Source organism: Homalodisca vitripennis, unplaced genomic scaffold (assembly GCF_021130785.1).
Source record: "Homalodisca vitripennis isolate AUS2020 unplaced genomic scaffold, UT_GWSS_2.1 ScUCBcl_20;HRSCAF=552, whole genome shotgun sequence".
In the NCBI taxonomy this organism is placed as follows: domain Eukaryota; kingdom Metazoa; phylum Arthropoda; class Insecta; order Hemiptera; family Cicadellidae; genus Homalodisca; species Homalodisca vitripennis.
The window spans coordinates 122,340-146,080 of record NW_025776140.1 but is presented as its reverse complement, the minus strand read 5'-3'; positions in this window follow the sequence as shown (position 1 = coordinate 146,080).

The window sequence follows — 23,741 nt, the reverse complement described above, 5'->3', positions numbered from 1 at the left end:
AATTTTACTTTATTTATATTTCATTACAAATGTGTCTAAGTGTCACATACGTAACAAAAGAATGGCTGTACTATATTTTAATTTGTAAATTATATTTATATTTATAATTAATTTCTAAGATAGAAAACAAGCCAAACCATATTGTTCTTTGAAATATACCTATTATATTTTTGGTCCGACATTTTGCTTTCAGCCCTTTTGAGGAGAGACTTTAATAAGCGGCCTATACTCGTTATTCGATTGTTATTATCGAACTATTCGATATATTATCCAAATTCGTTTTTTTTATATACTAATCATACAAAACAAGAATTATAATACATTTACAACAAGAATACATTACAATTTTTAATAACATAAATTTAACAGTAACATTACAAAATAACAAAAACCAACTATGGACTAGACCTACACATCAGAAATATGTTATAATATTTATAGATTGCAGTGAGAAACCGCTTTTGTGAATTCAGTAGCCAAACCCATGTATTACTAGAAATTTATCACATAATTTCATCATATTTATTATCATTTTCAAATTCTCAACAAATTAGTTACATTTGCTGTTTATTGTTAACATGACAAATGACTGTAACTAATAAGTACCGGTAGGTATCATATGTTTTGTTAAATAAAGTGTAATATCGAGTTATTAATTTGGATTAAAGAATTAAACCATTCGATAAAAACAACCGAATAAAGAGTGTTTATTAAAGTCTACGCGCTCTTTTGATTGTCATGATTATCAGTGATTCTATATCAGTCAATAATCATCATCCAATTATGTTGGTGGCCACTTACTATACTGCAGCCCTGTTCTTTTAAATAATGTTGTTTTTTAAAAGCCTCATAAGAAAAACTCTTGCAAAAATAATGACCCAGATAATACCAAAGTAACCCATAAAAAGTATCCTTTAACAGTTACAAAACCATCTATACTACAATAATACCCAAATTCTAATATGCAAAAGTCCATTCTCATGGTAGGAAATATGCATTGCAATTACAACTTTGCCAGTTCCACAGTTACCTTTTAATCTGAGAGCAATATTTAAAATGTTGCCAAACTTATATGCTAATAAATCTAAACCAACAGTCTACTCTATATGAAAAGTACAGTTTAGACAAAGATTAAAAGAAAGTATTTATAACGGGTAGGGTATGATAAGCGGACACGGTTATTTATATCCAAGAATGTAATCATCGATACCTAATATTCGCATCTCAAATCCTAGACTATCAGTCGATATAAAAGTATCTATAGTCCTCAATAGCAACCATACGTTTTAAATTAAAATATGAATTTAATATTTACAGTGATCGAACAAATTATTTTAACCAAAGTTAGGAAAACGACCATATTTGCTCCTCTGTGCGACCACAATTACAGTTGTTTCGTTCCCTAATGGGTTTTTCAGTACGAGTCCAACATATTGAAGCCACGAAACACATCTTATCTTTCAAAGCAACGTCGTGTAGTTTTTAAAAATTGACTGCTATTTTTAATAATCAAAAATTTTACTTATCTAAAATTGAAATATTACCTTACGTGTATTATTTGAAAGTGTTTACAGCTGTTGGTATAGATTATTTAAGTTAATTGTTCAAAAAAATCAATCGGTATCAATTGATTATATCGATGGTTATGATTTAAAAGTAATATCTAATATCGGATGTCAATTTTGATATAAAAAACCGGATGTCCGCTTATCATACCCTACCCTTTATAACTAAAATTTCGGTACTTTAGTAGTACGGTATTTTCTGTAGTGTTTCTTACCGGAAACTTGAAAAATTACATACTAGAAAGAACAGACTTTACTTGACTTACTACAAAAGAAAATAAATTATGTCGTAAAGGGTTTGTTTTCAACAAATAAGAGATAGGGGCAGTGTTGCCTCCTCGCCACATCGCTTCCTTTTGTGAGCCAGAAAACAAAAACAGATTGTTAAATTACATACAATTTTCACAGTAAATCAATTGAATCTCATTATCTCTAATAATGTTGTTGTTTAGGTCTCGGTAGGAAAAACTCTTCCAAAAATAGTAGCCTTGATAGATACAAAGCGTAAAAAGATTAGTATATCTAGGCCTAACTACTAAAATGTATTCACTTAGACTTTTGTATTAATCGCTATGTAAAGCAACAACACTAAAATACGATATTACACGCTAAATTAGCGACATTTACCATAAACTATTAGTCGTCTAACAATAACTAGTAAAACTTAAAACAACAATCTAATTATTTCACTCATGTAGGATCAAAGATGTCGTGCGTGGCGTAAGATCAACATTACAAAGAGGAATGAGGAAAAAGATTATAAGGATGCCCCTCAACGTTTTCAGTGGCGTTTCAATCAAGTTAATGCATTTATAATTCACACTATAATAAATTAAAGAATCAGCATTTATTTTCTAGGATAAACACTTATTACCTCAAGGTCAAATCACATCGTTAAGTTGCATTTATTAATATACATTATTAGTAGTATATTAAAATGTGTAAAAAACTTTTGACGCCAGGCAGAGTTTGATATGTTGTAATGTATCAAGCTACACAACGTATTATATACGTTGTAAAAATGTTGATGCGAGTTTTTAACACATTAGGCGTTAAGGGTTTTTTAATTGAGTTTGGCAATCTGGTTATAAAACGAACACCTGCCCGTGAAGATAAATGTTCATAAACAATTGACCTATGCGTTCTCGAACGGTAGTTACTGTATCTCTGCCTCTTTTCATACATGTATGTCTCGTCCCCTCGTTAAAGCACATTAAGACAAACAAAACAATTCGTTTCTAAGACGTAGAGACGTGGCAAAGTCAACAGTTGCAATTTATAACACTGTCATGCATGACTAGTTCGAATGAGCGATAATGTGAATTGCTTTTTTGTCATTTGAAAACTCTCGTAAAATGGTTGCTTCTACAAGCTGCTACAATACGGTTCCATATGAAAGGCGTGGAGAGATTAAACCGACGTACCGTCACGTCGTAATCAATATCTGACTAGGGCAATATTTTGCCAAAGATCTTAAGACAAACTCCTGAGAAAGTCTGACACAAACATGATCAATGTGATTTTTCCATGTCAACCCTTGATCAAGGTGTAATAATGTATCTGCGATCATAATAGCAAGACCGCTTTCCATGTCTATAGAGCGCTTTAAAAAGTTCAGGATGTTTGTTTTTGATAAGTCTTTTTGAAAATTGAGTCTACTATAATGTTGGACACAATTGTTAAGATCAACAAAGGTAACTCCAAACTTTGTTTTGAGCTTCTTATAAAAAATACCAACTGCGTACTGCAAAATCCTTCCATGAAATAGCGATGATTAAATATTATTGACATAAATAAGAAAAAGAATTGGACTTAATATTGATCACTGGGGGACTCTATATCAAAGTTTGGATGACCCGTGCTTTATGGTTTAGGAATGAACTAATCCATAAACGCGACACGCCTCGGATGCCGTGGTATAATTAGAATATATATATATTCGAATTTTTTGCTACGTTTTTTATTCTTGCATTATGTTTTGTTTAATTTATCAGTGTGTTTCTGATTAAGGATTCTGGGAATCTTAAATGGGAAAATTTAAAAATAACACTGTTGGGTTTTCTGTTTTATATATATATAATTATAATTCTATCTTCATCCTCATCCGCAATTAATACATCCATCACAGTAAAATTAACTAAGTACAATACAATACACTACACTATCCAGTAAAAATTGCAAATTACTGTAAAAATAATAATTTACCTCTATCATGTATTAACTTATGTAAATAATCGCATTTCGAGATCTTCACATTAAACAGCCCAGATAACAAAAAAATAGAACAAACTTATAATGTTTAGGATTCTCTCTGTTATCTCCTATACACTCTACGCATCTGAACATTAGTAAATAAATTAAATACACTACATCATAGACAAATGAAATCATTTTGCTAAGAAGGTTTTGAGTAGGTGATTTAACTAGTTAATGTTACTCATGATATTAACAAAACTTAACTGCAATATTATAGGGGGCTATAAACTGAAAGAGGCTTACACTTTGGGGAAGGGCTGATTAAAAAAACATATCATAGGATAATATAAAAATAATAATTGTGGTTTTAACCACAACATAGTTAACGTACTTCAAGTTATTTCTACCTTTTGCTTTGTAGATTTGAAATGCTGTCTTTTGACAGTGATTGCTTAAAATCATCGTCACCTCCCAAATCCTAGTGGTAAAATGCATACGATGAAACATTACTGTACGATGGTACTCCTGAATTGAGAAGTGAAAGAGTCATAAGTTTGCCCACAATTTATTAGAAAATGAAGGAGACTGACTTAAAGGAAGTACGCCTCTCGTAGTTGAAAGTAAAATCTAAGATAACTCATTACTGGGTTTGCTAGACACGATAGAGCGGAAGAAAAGGTAAAGAAAGTTTACTTAAAATAAAGGGGTGGCAAGTAATCGAAGTTAATTCGCTCTCAATGAGAGAACCTCATTACTCTTAGTAGATTTGTTATTATTGTTGTTACAATTATACGCATTTATCTCATAACAGAAAATGAGAGGGAATGAATTTATTAAAATATATACGTATTCATACAGTGATGTTTGGCCTATATCTGAAGACAACACTATATCTAGACTCCAGAACAGCTAGACACAACATAGACTTAATTCCTGTTCATGGTCGGCTATACATAAAAATTAAATTATACTTAGTTTTCTTAAGTGTTTTAGTGCGTTTGAGTTTCTTTGTTTATTATTTATTTAATCATATATCGTGTAATTTTTATTCTTTTTGACGACATTTTCAGTTTTGAATGATTTGAAAATACTACAACACCCAATACTAGCGTTCTCTGAACTAATAATCATTGAAATAAAAAAAGTTGGTTTTACTATGGAAAGGACTTACCTTATTTATTGTAATCGTCAAGTACCAATCCAGGAGGTAAAATGTATATTTACTGTAATGTTGGAGACGTCATTTTCAGCTCTTCGATTCTCGTCAAGCTTCAATCGATTGGAAAAAGATTATTATGACGTAAACAGCACGTAAAACAAAACTTGTAATGAAATGAAAAACAACACTAGTTCTCTCTTAACTGAATTGAAACATGTGTTGCTCATGTCGTATTTACAATTGTTTAATAAAATGCCAAGTAATTAAAATAATAAATACACCTAAATCATTTTGTAAACGTAATAATTATTCGAAAATTTATACTTATTCAATATTACAATTGCCTGTTTTCTGTATACAAGTCGCACCTTTGCAAGAAAAGTGACACAACTCAATTTTTTTAAATTTCGGTATTATTGCTTTAAACAGATGGGAACATTGTTTTCTTTTATGTGTAAAAGTGTCACAACTTAAATATTACTAGTTTCCAGTAGGCAGCGCTAGTGTCGTTTTTCTTTTGGCTAGACTCATTACCATTTTATGTTCTAAACTGTCACTTCTTACTAGTGTCTGAACTGTTGCAGGTTGAGGTTATGTTGTTTTTGTGGAAAAGTGACACTTTTAGAGTTGTGTCGGTTTTCTTTATAAAGTTGTTGGTATAAGTGTTTCAGATTCATGGAAAAACGACACATTTGTGAGTTGTGCCATTGTTCTTTTTAAAATATTAAGAAATTTGAAAACTAAAGTAGTAAACAACGTCACAAAATCTTTGTTGTGACGTTTTTCTTCATAATCTGTGATCAGATTCTGTGGGAAGTGACATTTCAGTTCTGTTTTGTTTTGAGATGTGACAGTTTTCTGCATAATTAATTTAAAAATTTTTTCCTTGAGTTTCGTATATAAATCTAAATTATTAATTTTTAACTTATATGTAAACAATGAGTGTAAACCGAAGAACTGATCTAATACTAAAATTGGCTAAAAGGAGTAATGAATCTTCGATTAATTCAATTGGTGAGAGCTGCGGTGTAAGTCCAGCTTTACCTAATTTGGAGAACGTACAATGGACTGTTATTTCTAACAATGACTCTAGCATTACGCAATCTGTTGAAGGACTCATACAAAAACCTGATTTAGTTGATCAGCTATTTGAAAACGAAGATGACTTAGCACAACCTTCAACGTCAAAGGAAGGGTTTTGTGATAATAAGTCGTACTGTACTACACTTAATGTCCTTGAATTAAGCGACAGTTCTGATTCCACACTGGGTAATGAAGAAAACATTCCTGAAGATGTTGATGATTCAGATCTTGACCCTTGGTATTCTCGTGAAGTAAATGTAAAAAATAAAAGGTGCACACTTTTTAAAAGACGGAAAGTGCAAAGACCACAATCAATCCTGCTGCAAAATGATATGGAAAAGAATCTAAGACCAATGCACTCCAATTGTGAAAACACTGATCTAGATGAGAGCAATGAAAACATAAACATAAGTTTTCTAGAAAGAAGCCCTGTAACTAAAAAAAGAGGAAGAAAAAGATCATTAAAAAGAGACGAATGGATTAAAAATAAGGCTAAGTTACTAAAAAATAGTGGTAAAGCTTATGTGTCTTGTTCAAAAACTAAAAAAGCATTTTCTGAAAAATCAGTAAAACCTTCCTGTAATGATAAGTGTAAGCTAAAGTGTGCTTTAAATGTTAGTCCGCAAGAGAGACAAGAAATTTTTTAAAACTTTTGGAAACTTGGAGATTTAAGTAGGCAAAGAGATTTCATAGCATCCCACATGCAAATAATTCAACCTGAATATCGGTATGTCAAGCAAGGCAGCACAAGACGTCTTAATAATGCATTTTATTTTGTAGTGCAACACAAGCGCATACGAGTATGCAAAACATTTAAAAAAAATACATTAGACATTACAGACAGGCCTATTCGAACAGTGCTAGATAAAAAGGCGGGAGACGGATTTATTCAAGAAGATCTACGAGGGAAACATTCCAATCACAAAAAAGTTGACAAAAGTATCAAGGACGACATAAGAAGACACATTGAATCAATACCCAAAATTGAGAGCCATTATATCCGTCAAAACAGTACCCGGGATTATATCGAGGGAAGTAAAACAATTGCAGACCTCCATAGAGATTATGTAGATTTGTGCAAATCGCCTGAAGATGGAAATGTAAAGGCTAGTGGAAACTATATCCTGTACCATAAAATATTCACTGAAGAATTTAACATATCAATGTTCACACCTAGAAAGGACCAATGTGAATTATGCCATTCCTATAACATAGCAGAGGGCAATGACAAAGAAAGCCTAAAAGAGAGCTATGAAAACCACATACTAGAGAAAGATTTATCACGCTTACAGAAGGAAGCTGATAAGAAAAGAGAGAACCCAAAAGAAATAGTCGCTTGCTATGATTTAGAAGCTGTACTTCCGTGTCCTAAGGGCGAGGTATCATTAATGTATTATAAATCCAAACTTAGTGTTTATAATCTCACTATATGTGAGCTTAAAAATGACTCGGCATATTGTTATGTTTGGCATGAGGGAGAGGGTGGCCGAGGCTCTGTAGAGATTGCCAGCTGTGTGTTAGATTTTATAAGAGACAAATCCCAAAACAAAAATGATGACATTGATTTCATTTTCTATAGTGACAACTGCGGGGGCCAACAAAAAAATAAGTATCTGTTTTCCATGTATCTATACGCTGTAGAGTGCTTACCAGTTAGGAGTATTACCCACAAGTTTCTCATCAGAGGCCATAGCCAAAATGAAGGGGATAATGTGCATTCAACCATTGAGAAACAAATAAAAAGATCGCTTAAATCAGGCCCTATATACCATCCCGGCCACTATATTTCACTAATAATGACAGCAAAAAAAAAAAAAACTGGGAATCCCTACAATGTTATTAAAAAATGCTATTCTGAGTTTCAAAACTTTAAAGACCTGTGGGAAAATATAGGATGCAATGCCACGTTAACTACTAAAGGCAAAAGGATGGCAATGAGCGACGTAAAAATTGTGAGAGTCGAAAAAGCTAAACCTCTGATATTACAGTTCAAAACCAGTTTTGATGAAAAAGAAGAGTTTCACACAGTGTGTATTCAAAATGTAAATGGGATAGAAGATGATGCAGAAGCTGAAGGACGTAAAAAAAGAAAATCAGCAAGGAAGAAAGAAGAAAAACAGCTATTAGCTAGTTGCAGTGCTTACACATTAAAGGCAATGTATAAAAAAGACCTTCAATCACGGACAGAAATAAAAAAGACTTACAATTCTTGGTTCAAAAAAAAGTTATTCCTGGTTGTTATGCTTTATTCTATGACTCCCTTTGAGTAAACGGACATGTCTAAACTCACCCATGTTTTTCTTATATAGATTTGGTTAGCTTTTTTAATCATGTGTTTTAATTGCAGGGCACAAAAAGGGGTAGTAATTAAAATGTATTGCAATAACGTGCCCACAATTAAAAGTATTTCTGTATTGTTAATGAATTCACATCTTGAGTTTTAGACTACATTAAAATAGATATAAAATTTTCTACTTTTTCTTTAATTTACCTAATTAACAACTCAAAAAATAGATCTTTCAATATGAAGAATAATGACAAAATTAAAAAAATCAAGGTCATTTCTAAAAAGACAAACACTTAAAATTTGTGGAATAATGACATAAGTCAAAATATATATGTTTTAAATTATTATATAAGGTATGGTACAGATACAATAAATCGTTATGTATATAAACATTAAGTACAATATATGTACATTTCTTAAAAAATTTACAAAGTACATAGACTGTTAAGAACTTTCAAACTTATTATTCCAAATACATGCCGATTTTAATTTTACTCTCCTGTAAAATAATGTCTTTTTGAGTTGTGTCACTATTCTTGCAAAGGTGCGAAGTCATAAATAGGGTTTGAGCGTATAGCAACAAACAAATACAGAAAAACGTTTAAGTCACTATTGAGTTGACGAACACGAATGTAAATGTTTCTACTACTCTAATACATACACGTATATAATTCTTTGTTTGAAGATTGTCATTAACGATGGATCAGTTGAAAGTATAAAAGGATTCCGCACCTCGGCAATAACGATGGAACATGTCCGAAACCCTAATATGGCGATGGCTTTTATAAAATATGTATTGCGTCATTCTGATATTTTAGAAAGACAAATAAAGCACATTTTAAAATTTATTAAACACTTTGGAAATTATAAGAGAAGGATAATTAGCCTATATAAGGTAACTTGGTTGGGGAGGTGGCTTTCCAAGTTTATGAACTACTACTATTTGTGTCACCTTCTTTGTTTAAAGATAACGCTGAAATCGTAGAGTATCGCTAAATAAACTAGCCAAAAATATCCCTTTCGTGTCAGGTCTGTTATAACTTTACCAGGTCATAGCTCTAAGCTTTTTTTAGAGCCTAATATTAATTTAATACAAAATTCACGTGTGTGAATTAATATATGGATACTACCAACTGAATGGAAGTATCGGTATTTCCATGAACTTCCCTAGTAAAGTTCAAGTTTCGATGTAAACACTTTTTAATGTTCAGCTAAAAAATAGAATTATTGTTATTATTAATTGTAACCCAGGAACCATAAATAAGTAAAGAAGTAACATGTCGTTTTCCATATTTTCAGAAATAGTAACTCCACACGGTATAAAATGTGAATTAATTTAGCTGCCTATATACCATCTTGAAATTTGTTCTGTCCAGTTGGTTCCTAGATGTTTACAAAAGCCACCTTAAGCGATGATCTTCAGAAATTATTTCGTTTTATTAATATAAGATATTTAGTCTCATGTTACTGGATATATATTTGGAAGAAATGCTGCTTAACCTATATTTTACCAGTAATACATTCCGAGTGAAATGTTTGTTCTAAAGTACCTTTTACTGTCAGTCTTACTACATTTATTCATATTTCGCACTATAACATATGAAAACCATAAGATATGAAACTTCATAAAACTCATCACTTGTTTTTTTTACGCAGATAACCATTTAATACCATGATAGGTTAAGTAATCTTTTGTCTCATTGTATTACACGGTAATCAACATAAATATTTTTTACTAATATGATATATTACACGGTGAATTTTTTTAAATCTCGCTTGAGAATATTACAGGAATCGAAAAGACGTAATAAACTAAACATTATAATTAATAATGTGGTATAAAGTGAACATAGTAATCCTCGGTTTCAATCTTCAATGTCTAGTTAAGCAGTAATAAGATGTTGTATATTGTAGGGTTCCTCAAATTTTATTTCAAATCAATTGAATATAAGGCGTTTTTGAGAATATGTAATCACAATATATACATGTAAATAGGACAGTAAGCTGATTACAGCAAGATAAAACAAATATGTTATCATGAACGCAAGTAACATAGTTTTGTTCCTGAAATATCTTTTAATTTCTCCTCCTTGTACTTACATGTCTGTTTAACCTAGAACATGCCTTGAAAGGAATTGGGTCTTTGGGCACGTCACGTGACGGAATGGATAACATAACTCCATAACTTGTGTTTGGTGAGTTTGGTCGTTATATGCAGTTTTGTTTTGCGCCTTACTTCCTTGGTTATAGTTAAATGCACTGTTGCAGACAAGAAAGCAATACATTAGAACAAATTCACTCAGAAATGAAAGTATTAGCTATTGTGCTGTGTAGAATATTACTGTAGCGGTTTTAATAAATAATCAAAACATATATAACGAGTATTAGGCATGCTGTTTTCCGGAAGTAACTTATTCATTGGAAGTGACCATGTGAGTTTCTATTCCAAATATTATAACTTACATTTGTAAATATTTTTTAAAGAGGACATTTTCTAGTTAATACTGTTATTAAGTTTAGGTGCAGTATTCTTTTCTTGGAATTTAGTGCCTACATTTTTGAGTTAGTGTTAGTCTGGGATATGAAATGGAATGAATGGATATGAATGTTAGTTTTCTTTTTGTAAAATTGTATGTGTTTAGAATATTATGTGTAAATATAGTATGTGTCTAAAAAACTGCAGCCTTTTAGAATATTTCTGCTAGTATGTTTACTGTTATTGGGTTGTCGTAATGTTATTTTTACCTATAGGTGTTCTTACATTTTTGATAGTCTAGGCATAGAATTTGGTAGTTTATTTACTTTAGGCACTTAGACATTGATTGTTTTTTTTTAAAGGAAAATTCTTGAAAATTAAATTTAAAAAAATAACATAGAACAATATAGTTTTTGGGTGGGTACGATAAGGGAAACCGGTTTTTTATATCGAAGAATATAGTCATTGATACCTAATATTTCCACCTCAAATCCTAGACTATCAATCAATATAAAAGTACCTATAGTCCTCAATAACAATCATATATTTTAAATTAAAATATGAATTTAATATTTACAGTGATCAAACAAATTATTAAAACCAAAATTAGGAAAACTGAAGACGACCATATTTACTCCTCTCACAAATTTCACATAATGGGTTTTTCGGTACGAGTCTAACATGTTGAAGCCACGAAAAAGCAACGTCGTGTAGTTTTCTAAAATTGACGGTAAATCTTAAGATCAGCGACTACCTCTCCGATCGCCGTAATTTTTTGCATACTAACACAGGTTAACGTAATTTCACCGAAAAAAATAGTCCCGATTATCGCAGTAGCCGTTTACTCCCCCCCCAAAAAAAATTTTAAAAAAACCTGACTGACAGTGCATTTATTCATTTTTTTTGGTGTTATTAGTTCGTAGGGCAGTAGTCCAGGTACTACTTCTAGTATAAACTCGCCTTATTAGTGATAAACGCGCGCCGCTTATCTTTTGCCTGTAATGAAACCTGCGTTAGTTCTGTCTGAGTTTTGTGTGTGTAAGCAGTCATGGCGCGATCTGGGCTTGGACCTTGCAAGCTCGAGTTAATTTTTTTTCTAAAAGAGCAAGCAGCGCAAAGCGCTGCGCTGCGGGCAAGCATCGCGTGATCTGAGTTTTGAATAGGCAAGCTAGGGTCTTTTTAGCGTGTGACAAGAACCATTGCACGTCATGTCAATAACTTCACTAATTATTCCTTGTCCATGTGGGTTTGTTTGTTTACGTCTGGCGGTCAATCGAAGCCTTCCTATAGGTCACGTGATCTGCCTGGCCAATCGGAAACTTTCCTGTTTGTCACGTGACTACTGTCAACTCGTCAAAACGACCATGGTCGGCCATAGTTTTTAGTTTGATAGTCAAAAATCTTGTTATTATTTATGTGTTTTGTATTGCCAACATTGTACTGCCGAAAAACTGATTTTTTATATGTTAGCGATAATCAGGACCATTTTTTTCGGTGAAATTACGTTAACCTGTGTTAGTATGCAAAAAATTACGGCGATTGGAACGGTATCGCTGATCTTAAGATTTACCAAATTGACTGCCATTTTTAATAATCAGAATTAATTACTTATGTAAAATTGAAATATTATCCTATGTGTAGGCGATTATTTTAGGGTGTTTACAGCTGTATCGTTTGATCATATCGATGGTTATGATTCAGTAATATCGTTTGCCAATTTCGATATAATAAACCGGGTCCGCTTATCGTACCCTACCCCAGTTTTTGAAAGACATTTAATCTCACAAAAGGCACTAGTAGATGGTCTAACAGTAATCCCTCCTGCCATCAGCAAGGGGGTCTGCAGTATAATAAGAGGCCACCACCACAATACAATCATATTTATGATTATCTATAAGCTATAGAAACAAAAATGTTGACACAAATTTTGTTATATAATAACTATCTATGTTATGTGTATCTATAAAATGTAACAAACAAAACAGTTTAACATTTAGTTACTTTTTACTGTTGACATGAATTACGTTATACAAAAATTATCTATGTTATGTGTATCTATACAATGTAACAAACAAAACTGTTTAACATTTATTTACTTTTTACTCTTTTTAAGGGTGTTCGATGATTCTATTGTGGTGGTGGTCTCTTATTATACTGCAGCCGCACGGGGCTTGATGGTGTCCTCGATAAATAAAAAAAAAAAAAACTACTGCAGTATGATAAGTTGCCACAGCCATAATTGAATTAACTTATGATTAGAACCATTTAAATGTTGTCGGGCATTTTTATACAGTAAAGTAATTGTAAGTATAATATTGCTCGTGAACAGTAATAATAAAGTTGTATTATTTTCTATAATCTGAAATGCATATATTCAATCTTAATAGTCTATAACATAATTGAGCTTGACATTATTATTCCAAATTAATTAAACAAAGTTAAATCATGGTATTTGAGTAATGGCCACTAGAGATGGGAAATAATGTAATTTTTGTTAGGCTGCAGTATAATAAAGTGACCACCGCCATCTAATTTCATTCCTGTTATTTCATGTATATAGTGAGTAGGTTAGTGATGATGAATATGCGGATGTTGGCCCAAAATGTATTTTTAAACATAAGCAATGTTTTAAATACAAACTTTGTAGGTCCACTAACTTTTGTAAATACCCAAACTATAGAATCTAATTGGAGAGCTACAAAGAAATCCTTATAAATGTGTCAGAAGTGACTGCATTGCTGATCATCTTGCACCTTCTACTAGATGTTTATTTACTTCTTAGGCTTTTACTACAATAGAATCAATTTAATTATCACAAAAAAACTATAAATTTTCACAATAAACTATTGGTAATAACTCAGAATGAACAAATTATTCAATGTGCCTCGTTAATGTCCAAGAGAGTAAAGAGATAGCTGGCAATGGTGCGGTGTTTTAAAATCCTCAGAATAGCCAACTCAAAATCTTCCAGAAAAAAGTTTTCAGTTTGTTGCAGAACCTGTCAAGTAATGGAGCTTTACGTGTTTCTGCAACAAATGTTCTTTTCAACTAACTAGTTATTTAACACTATCGGAAGTATGGCACTTGACAGATTCCTGCTCTTAACAATGTGTTTACTGCTACAGAATAATCATCCTCATAATATATAAATAAAACTCATTTTTGGTTATGTTAGTGCCAGACCAGCCATTTTTGTCTGTCTTATCTTTCAGACTGAAGGAATATTTTATCTCATCTTATTCTTTGTTCCACTGTTTCAGAGCATGACACACTGGGAGTGCGATACTGATATCCCAATCTCGTGCTGATGAGAGTTGAGGTTCACTCTGCCGAGGCATAATAAGTAATATCCTAGTGCCATCCACTTCTGATCTCATCAGAAAATGTTCAATAGAGGGGATTGTCAGAGTCCCTAGTATCATGCATGAGCCTTAATTTGTGCCATGTATTCCTTACTTGACAAGAGAGTTATACTGTAAACCAGCGGTTCTCAACCTGGGGGGCGCGCCCCCCTGGGGGGGGCGTGGAAGAATTTCAGGGGAGGCGTCAACAAATTTTTAAAAAATACTTAAGTTGTGGTTTTTGAAACAGTTATTTTTTCATATATATTTACAACAACAACAATTTAATTTGATGCTGGAACACAAACACACAATCATTGAAATTATTAAATTATTAACTCAATAAACATGTAAAGCTTTGGTTTCTATGACCCCCGCTGGCGTGAAGTGTGAAGCGGGATTGACGCTCACGAGAATCGCGCCAAGTGCGATTGCCGTTAGTAAGTGGGTTTCTATAACCGCGTGAACCACGCTCTCAACGTGGGATCGGTCATTCAACATTTGTAGACATGGGTGTGAGGATGTTAGCATTAGTGTTTCTTCTCGACGAAGGAAATGCGGATGAAGAAGTTATACTACCTGAATTTGTTAACGATGATCGTTCACCTTTATTTACAAGAAGAAGTAAAGAGAGGTGTTTTAAAATTTAATTTTGAGACAATTAATGGATGACAAGACGAAGTTCAGAGAATATTTCAGAGTTTACAGTAAAGTTGGACTGTTTTATGAAATTTTAGGATATATTCAAAATGACCTTACAACTCCTGCCACAAATAAATGGTTTCTACGCATTTTATTTTTAATAACTAGATTTTTGTAGTTTTTCATTGATTGGTCAAATAACACTCTGTGCTCAAGCACATAATCAATTAACATTTTCATCTAATTCTGGTGAAAAAATCTTGGATTCCTTCGATAACACTATTTCATACACACACGGAACCGGCAATGCCGCAGCGGTAAAATGCGCCAGTGTGGGTAGACTTTTGACGGGATTCGTCGTCGTGTTGCGCTCCCAATTTCCGGCGGGAATGACGCCGGCCCGATATGACAAACCGCGCTCGTAATAAAAACATGCAGTAGTTTTGGCGCGATGACGTAGTACCGCTTCACGCTTCGCAGCCGGCGGGGTTCATGGAAACCAAAGCTTAAGTGAGCGTCTGGCCAGGCGTGAGAGAAACTAGCTGACTCAGAACAAGGCGCGTGGAAGAGACTATTCCACCTATTCCACGCGCCTTAGACTCAGCATACAACCCTCCCCCCCGTTCTGGACTCACCCTGCCCTTTCTTTATTTGTAGCGCGGCGCGGGGCGTAGTGCGCATGTCATGTCTGCCACTGTCCACCACAAGCGCTACTTGTCACACAGTATCATCCAGTCCCAGTCGCGCATTTGCCTTCGCCTGTGAATGTAGTTTTATTGTAACTATTATAGCGATTGTGTTGTTGATTGTCATCGCCATTACATTGACAAATATTGTGTGTTTTAGTGGTTAGTTGTTATTAAAATGGCTAAATCACTGCCAAAAGAAAAGACTCTACAGTGATGCCTATATTAAATACGGGTTTACATTTATTGAGAAAAACGGTAGTCATTTACCTCAGTGCGTAATTTGTCATGTAGTTCTAAGTAACGATGCAATGCGACCTGGACGTTTGGAACGCCATTTGAATACAAATCACGCTGCTCTAAAGGACAAACCTACTGAATTTTTCGTTTCTAGGAAACGTTGCCTTAAGAGAATGAAACTTGACCCCAGTGGAAGTTTTTCGAATGGAAAATGAAAAGGCCGTTGAGGCTTCTTACAAAATTGCCTTGTTGATAGCTAAAGACAAGAAACCCCACACAATCGGTGAGTCACTCATAAAACCTTGTTTGCTTACTGCCTGTTAGCACTGTGCTCGGTGAAGACAGCTACAATAAAGTTGCAAAAATTTCTTTATCAAACGATACAGTCAAACGTAGAATTGATGACATGGCTATTGACTTAAAAAATCAACTGGTGCAAAAGCTAAAGAAACTCCCCATTCTTTGCATTGCAGTGCGATGAAACAACAGACATTTCAAACAAGCGCAGTTGTTGTTTTACTGTAGATATTATAGATGAAAAGAAATTCCTTGAAGAAATACTGTTTTCTACAAAATCTTGAAACAACAACTACAGCAGTCAATATATTTTTCTTCTCTATCAAACATTTTTAGAAGCTAATGGCCTTCCCTGGGAGAGAGTTATTGGAATATGTACTGATGGAGCTCAAGCGATGACAGGTTGCCGATCAGGATTTATTGAATTGGCTAAGAAAAAGAACCCTAAAATAATTGGATCCCATTGTATCATCCACAGACAAGCTTTGGCTTGCCAGACTCTCCCTGAATCACTTAACACTGCTTTGAAATTAGCAGTTCAAGTAGTGAATCACGTCAAATCCAGTGCTTTGAACACCAGACTTTTTTCGAGTGTTGTGTCAAGAACTGAACAGTGATCAAGAAACACTTCTCTTTCACACCGAAGTTCGTTGGTTGTCCAAAGGGTAATATGCTTGCAAGGTTGTTCAACTTGAAAATCAGAAGTTGAAATCTTTTTGATGAGTTCAAGTGAAGTACTGTACAAGAAATTTACAGATGACAAATTTATCTTTTACCTGGCATATTTATCAGACTTTTTTGAAACAATAAAATCTTCTGAACCTAAAGCTACAAGGTCAGAAAAGTACTTTAAAGAATTATGATTCGATTAAGAGTTTTACTGAGAAGATAGCTCTTTGGCAACGCCGCCTGCAAGAATTCGGAGCCGAACTTTTCTTCGTTTCCAAAATTAAACAACCTCCTCGATGAAACCCAAAGTCTTCCAAAAGTCCTAATAAATGAAATGAAGGACCTAATATCTGAGCATTTGTTGTCTCTGAAGAACAAAATCGAAGCTTATTTCCCAGATATAAGCTCGGAAAACTGGGAATTCAAGTTAACAAGAGACCCCTTTCAAATCAACGTTGATATACTTCCTGGTTACATTCAAGAACAAACAATTGACTTGCAATGTGATTCAAAAGCTAAAGTGGATTTCCCAAACATGGATCTCGAAGATTTCTGGCTACTATATCTTCCTATTTACCCAGAAGTAGCAATGGAGGCAGCCAAGTTGCTTGTACAGTTTTCATCTACTTATCTAATGCGAGTCAGGATTTTCAGCCCTGGCTAATATAAAATCGAAATATCGAGCCAGACTAGATGTGGAAAAAGTGACCTGCGGTGTTTCTTTGTCAACATTGCAACCAAACATACAAAAAAATAGTTAACGAGAAAACAGTGCCAGCCCTCACACTAGTACTACACAAGTAACGAAAATTTTTTGGTTACATTATTGATATTTTGTTGTAGTTTTTTCGATTATTTGTGTAATTAAAATTTGTATTTGAATAAATGTGATTTTATATTCCTTACCAGGAGTATGTCTAGCCTAAGTTCAATGTCATTTTTACGCAAACATAACGTAAGAAAGTTTATCATATATAAGTCTAAATTAACTTATTCCATTAAAGGGAGGCGTGACCTCCACACCAAAGTATGAAGGGGGGCTCAAAGGCTGAAAGGTTGAGAACCCTGCTGTAAACCACGGAAACTGATATAGGGTCACCACAAGGTTTAATAACATGTGTATAAATATCATAATGGATTACAAGTTTGATTAAGGCATAAAGAAATTAGGCACTTCCTGTCTTTCATAACAAGTATATTGACATGACTCATTGTTTGTTTGTCATATGTAAATATACATGGAGTAATACTTACATGTTGACACCCATGGTCAACAACTAGGATTAATTAATAAAATGGAAGAATATACTGTTGTGTAGCATGCAATATATATTACATATCTTTAGATGTCATATGTGAATATACAGATATTAATGCATACTAGTTGAAATCCTTGGTAATCAACTATAATTAATTTAAATCAAAGTAATAATATTTTGTTATGTATCATATGAAATATTGACATCACTTATTGTTAGATGTCATGTGTGAGTATACTTTGATTTATGCCAAGTAGAGATCCATGGTCAACAACTATGATTAATTTAAAATAAAGGAATAATGTTCTGTTATGTATCATATGATATATCATCATCATTTATTGTTTAGATGTTGTAACATGTATATATTGACTTCACTTGTTTAGATATCATACGCTTATCAGTAGTGTATGCTTACAAGTTGATCCACAGTCATAACTATGATTAATCTAAACTTAAGATTAATATTCTGGTATCATATGAAATACTGACATCACTTATTGTTTAGATGTCATGTGGGGAGAAAACATTGATGTATGCTTACAAGTTGAGATCCATAGTGGACAACTATGATTAATTTAAAAGAAAGGAATAATATTCTAATATGTATCATATGAAATATTGACATCACTTATTAATTAGATATATGTTAGTTTAAAGTGTTTTATGCTTATAAGTTGAGATCAGTAGTCAATAACTATGACTAATTTAAACGACAGATTAATAATCTGCTGTGTAATATGTAATAAATTGACATCACTTATTGTTTAGATGTCATATGTGAGCATAAAGTGGTTTGTTTATGCTTACAAGTTGAGATCAATAGTCAATAACTATGACTAATTTAAACGACAGATTAATATTCTTCTGTGTAACATGTAATAAATTGACATCACTTATTGTTTAGATGTCATATGTGACCATAAAGTGGTTTATGCTAACAAGTTGAAATCCATAGTTAACATGTATGATTAATTTAAAACAAAGGATTAATATGAGGAGGTGTCATGCAATATGGAACATGTCCACCAGATCCAACTTTTAGGTAATCATGAAAAACTGTTTTCTCAATTAATAAAACTTATATCTCTTTATTTTATTTGTATAGTTGGTTGTTACCCAAATAGAAAAAAATACATTATGTTTTTTAGATAGGTAGTTGTATTTACGGGAGTTATTTTAATTTTTAATATGGACATGTTCCTTTTTGAACGGAAACGCTGGACTTGTCCCTTTCTGCACTGACACAAGTTGGATGTGTTCCTTTTTGCTTGAATTAAGACTATAGTATTGGTTTTAAACTATTACTGTTGATATCTCTTAAACAATGATACTACAGTACTTTATCAGACTATTAACCCTTACCTGTAGCTTAGGCAAATAAGGTATCATTCTGCTCGCTGCTCAGGCGACTCGCTGCTGCACTCCAATACAGTTTTAATACCTTTCCAAGAATTTAATACTTGTATATTTAATAAGTACAGTAAATATATTGTATTTTAGTTATAGGAATTGTTTAGTACAATAATGACAAAATCACATTTCTAATACATTTTTTTATTTTAATAAAAATGTTATAAAAATAATTAACTTTATGAGAAAAACCAAGTGTAAACTTAAACGGGGCCAACTAACTTAAACGTGAAGCCCACAATCATCTTCAAGACAGTCACATTGTCCAATGTCAGCTTCTTTCCCCTCTTCTTGATTTATCTCTCGTCCCTCCAACATAATCTTCTTGTAAAAAGAAAATTTCTCATCGTCACTCCAGTTATCACCATAAAGTTTCTTTAAGAGCGAGTCAATGTCCTTTTTTCCGTCAGTTATTGGATCTCCCAAGGGAAGTTGCTGTAACGGTTCATCAACGATTTTTTTAAAAGTCCAACCCTTTTTGTTTAGTTTGATTGCCTGTTCATCTTCGTTTTCGAATCTAAAATTTTCCGTTGCTTTTAATTTTATTATTTTGGATCTGCGATTTGTCCTCTTGTTCAATTCCTCTTCCTTGGTAATGACGATTCTTTTTTTCTGGCTTATTAAGTGGACACTTTGACTGCTTGGACAAAGATTTAGTGTCCTTTAGGAACCAATCTTCTCCCAGTTTTTGTATCTTGCCAATTGCTTCATACTCACTAAAGTAATCTTCTTCGAAAGTCATTGTTGGTTTTTTTTTCGCAGTCTTTGCTCAACCTTCCAAAGCGCGATCCACAGGTAGGAAGCTATGCCCTCTGACTGGGAACGTCAGACGAATTACTTCAAGATTGTTTTGTACACTGGCTAAGTAGTAAATCAGAGTGTGCACAACAATATTATTCTTATTCTGTGCACCACATCCATCACAGAATAGGTTTAATCGCTTTGAAAAGCCAAAAGTAATGCAAAAGAGCTGAAGAAACTTCTACAGATCCTCGGCCTGCTAAGTTCTCTGCGCAACAATAGAATACAGGGTTCTATGAAGAAACATCAACAATGCACGAGGCGTAAAAACTCAGTTGCCTCAAGTAGAAGGTGTCTTGGGTAGGGGTTGGACCTGCTGAAGATCAAAGCAGAGCGTAACTATTTTCCCTGGATTCCGTCATAAGTTGGTAGAATGCATTTGCATGTAGCTTATGTACCCTCTTTTTAATGATAAGTTCATTAAGTAAGGCAGCATTTCTTTCTGGCGAAGCCTTTATTTTCTTGATTTGAATGTCTATGCTATTGCATAGGCTGCAAATATCAGAAGCAGGTGACTTGAACCCGATGTTGTATTCAAAGAATATTCTGCGAAACATACTCTTTTTTAAATTTAAATGTAAAGCTAAAGACTGATTGTAGATTTTGTGTAATCTGCTTATGTTTAGATCACTGTGCAAATAAATTCGTTTGGACTTCTGTCTGTTAAATGACTTTCACGTCCTTTTAATTTTTTTATAAAGTCACGGACAGAGGTCTTCTTAGCTGATGATTTGCTACTGACTCGGTCCCCTCCACGATTTTCGCGAAGGCTTTTGCCATTTAAGATCTTGTCTGCAATATTAATCAACCTTTTTGGCTTGATGCGTGTTATATGCATACACAGTTTTTTACATACAGGAATCACTTTCTTGTCATGGCTGATAAGTGAGTAGTTCACATTAAACTTATGAGATTTAGTTTTAACAGCTCCAGCTTTAGGCCTATGTCTTTTGATATTACTGAGGTTAATCATTGACGCTATTTTAGAGTCTTGAATCAATTTATCTGGTTTATCAAATAAAGACTTCCTTAAAAGAGCATCTCTGGGACGTACCTGTATGCATTTAAATTTTGTTGTGTTGTGAGCACATGGACAGAAAACATTTGATCCACTTGGAATGCTGTGACGTTTGGTCCTATTCTCTTCTCTTGCAGTAATAATTTTCTTCTTTTTCCTTGAGCCCAAACTTCCCAGCTTCAACTGGTATGAAACCATCTTCATCCATTTCAATGCTATTAAACTATACGTTCTAACACAATTAATTGTTTAGAAGAAACACAACAATATTTCAATCACCTGGAACAATAACCTCAAAAGAAACACCAACTCATTAAAATAAACATTAGCCACGTCACAGTCACATGACCTAAACTAGAGCTTGCCATTGGTTACATGGATATGTTCCTTTCTGCTTAAAACTCAGCTGTGGATTTGTTCCCTTCTCCACAAAACGTCAATATTTCAGGTGTTATATCATAGGGATATGTATTTTTTACTCTAAACTGTATAGGGTAAGGTGAGGTAACTGGACCACGATTTTACATTAGACTAGTACATATTTGAACATTTTACCTAAATATTAGTCAAAATAAAAATAAGTACTAAAGCATAGGTGATGGAAATGAAGCTCCAACTTATACTGTTTGCACACATAGATATTGGGATTAGGTTCCACATTAAAATAAACAAGATCCATATATAAAAACACTTTTAATTCATTGTACAAATTACACAAATTAAAAACTTAAATCTTAGAACTCTTTTACCTAAAAAATACAGTATTAATTGACAAAATTATAATGTTTTGCCTTACAAAACGCATAAAAAACTAAACTAGGCAAATACAAAGTATGAGTTGTTTCCCAGGACTCATCCATATAAATGGATATTGCGAACTCGTCATTTGAATCTGGGAAGTTCCCATCACACTTGAAGCTCTCAATTGTAAAACCTATATTTAAGAAAAAAGGAAGTCCAAATGAACTTAGCAATTACCGCCCCATTTCGATCCTTTCTACATTTTCAAAAGTTCTTGAAAGGCTTGTGCTGACCAGACTTTCCAATTACCTGTCTGTCAATGGAATTTTACATGACCATCAATATGGCTTTCGTGAGGGGTTGTCTACAGTCAATGCAATTTTTAGTCTTCTAACTGAGGTATCAAACTCATTGGATAACAGGAATCACGTGTTTGGCCTATTTTTGGATCTTACGAAGGCTTTCGACGTTGTGGATCACGGGTTGTTGCTCAGAAAACTTGAAAACTTGGGTATTAGAGGGAAAGCTTTTGATTGGATTGCTTCTTATCTCCTGAACCGTAGACAGATTGTTGAAATTCCTTTTATTGATGATACAGGGTGCTTAAGAAAACAATTTTCTGAGGAGCGAGAAGTACGCACTGGAGTTCCCCAAGGCTCCGTACTTGGTCCTTTATTATTTTTACTATTCATAAATGACATCCATCGAAGCGTGAAAGATTCCAAGTTGTTTTTGTTTGCTGATGATACCTCTTTGGTCATCTCTGGTTGCAATCGAGCCGAGCTTGAAATCCAAACCTTTGTTCAGGCCAGTAATTTGCTGCAGTGGTTGGTTGCAAACTCTCTGTTTGTAAATACATCTAAAACCAATTTTCTTGATTTTGGAATTAGAAAGTCTGCTAAAACGTTGATTGAATCTCAAAACATTATGATTGGAGAGTCAGAAATGTGTCCTTCTTTGAATGTTAATTATCTTGGAATTGTATTTGGATGATCAGCTAAACTTTTTTAGTCACATTGATAAAGTCACGAAAAAACTAAGCAGCTGCATATTTTTTGATGTATAGACTATCCTGTTTTGCTAGTGAGGAAATTCTTTTGCTTACTTACTATGGCTGTTTTTATCCTCACCTTTGCTATGGAGTCTCTATATGGGGATACGAGAGTAAGAAAACTCAATATGTTTTTCGTCTCCAGAAAAGAGCTATACAGATTATTTTCAAGTTGAGTCGTTCCCAGTCTTGTAGAGGTTTCTTTCGCAGTAATAATATCCTTACGTTCCCATCCATTTATATCCTTCAGTGTCTTTCTTTTTACGAAAAGTATCCCCACCTTTTTTCAGTCAACGTTAATCCAGCCCATAATTACTCCTTAAGAAAAAGAAACAACCTAATCCTACCCTGCCATAAAACATCTTTTTTTGAAAAACAAAGTCTTTACTCCTGCATCGGCCTTTTTAACTCTTTGCCATCCTGCTTGAAAATTGTTGTGGACGATAGGGAATTTCAAAATCGTCTGAAAAAATTTCTTATTTCGAGAGAATATTACAGTGTCCGGGAATACGTTGAGGATAATAAATTGTAGATCACTCCTGTTATATTGATTTGGTCTTGTTGTGTTTGATCTGTCAGTAGTCTATACTTTAAGTTAGGATATTATAATTTTCTTGACGAATGCCTATGCATGTTATGTTTTTGGCAATAAATGAATTGATTGATTGATATAGTTAAATAGATTACTAGTAGGCATCCCACAAATTTTGCAATTCTTTGATATTATAAAATCCTTGTTTCGAAATGAGTTTTGGTTCTTCTATTGCACCTATTACATCATTCCAGTCATATTTCTCGATGTCCGCCTTATCTAGCA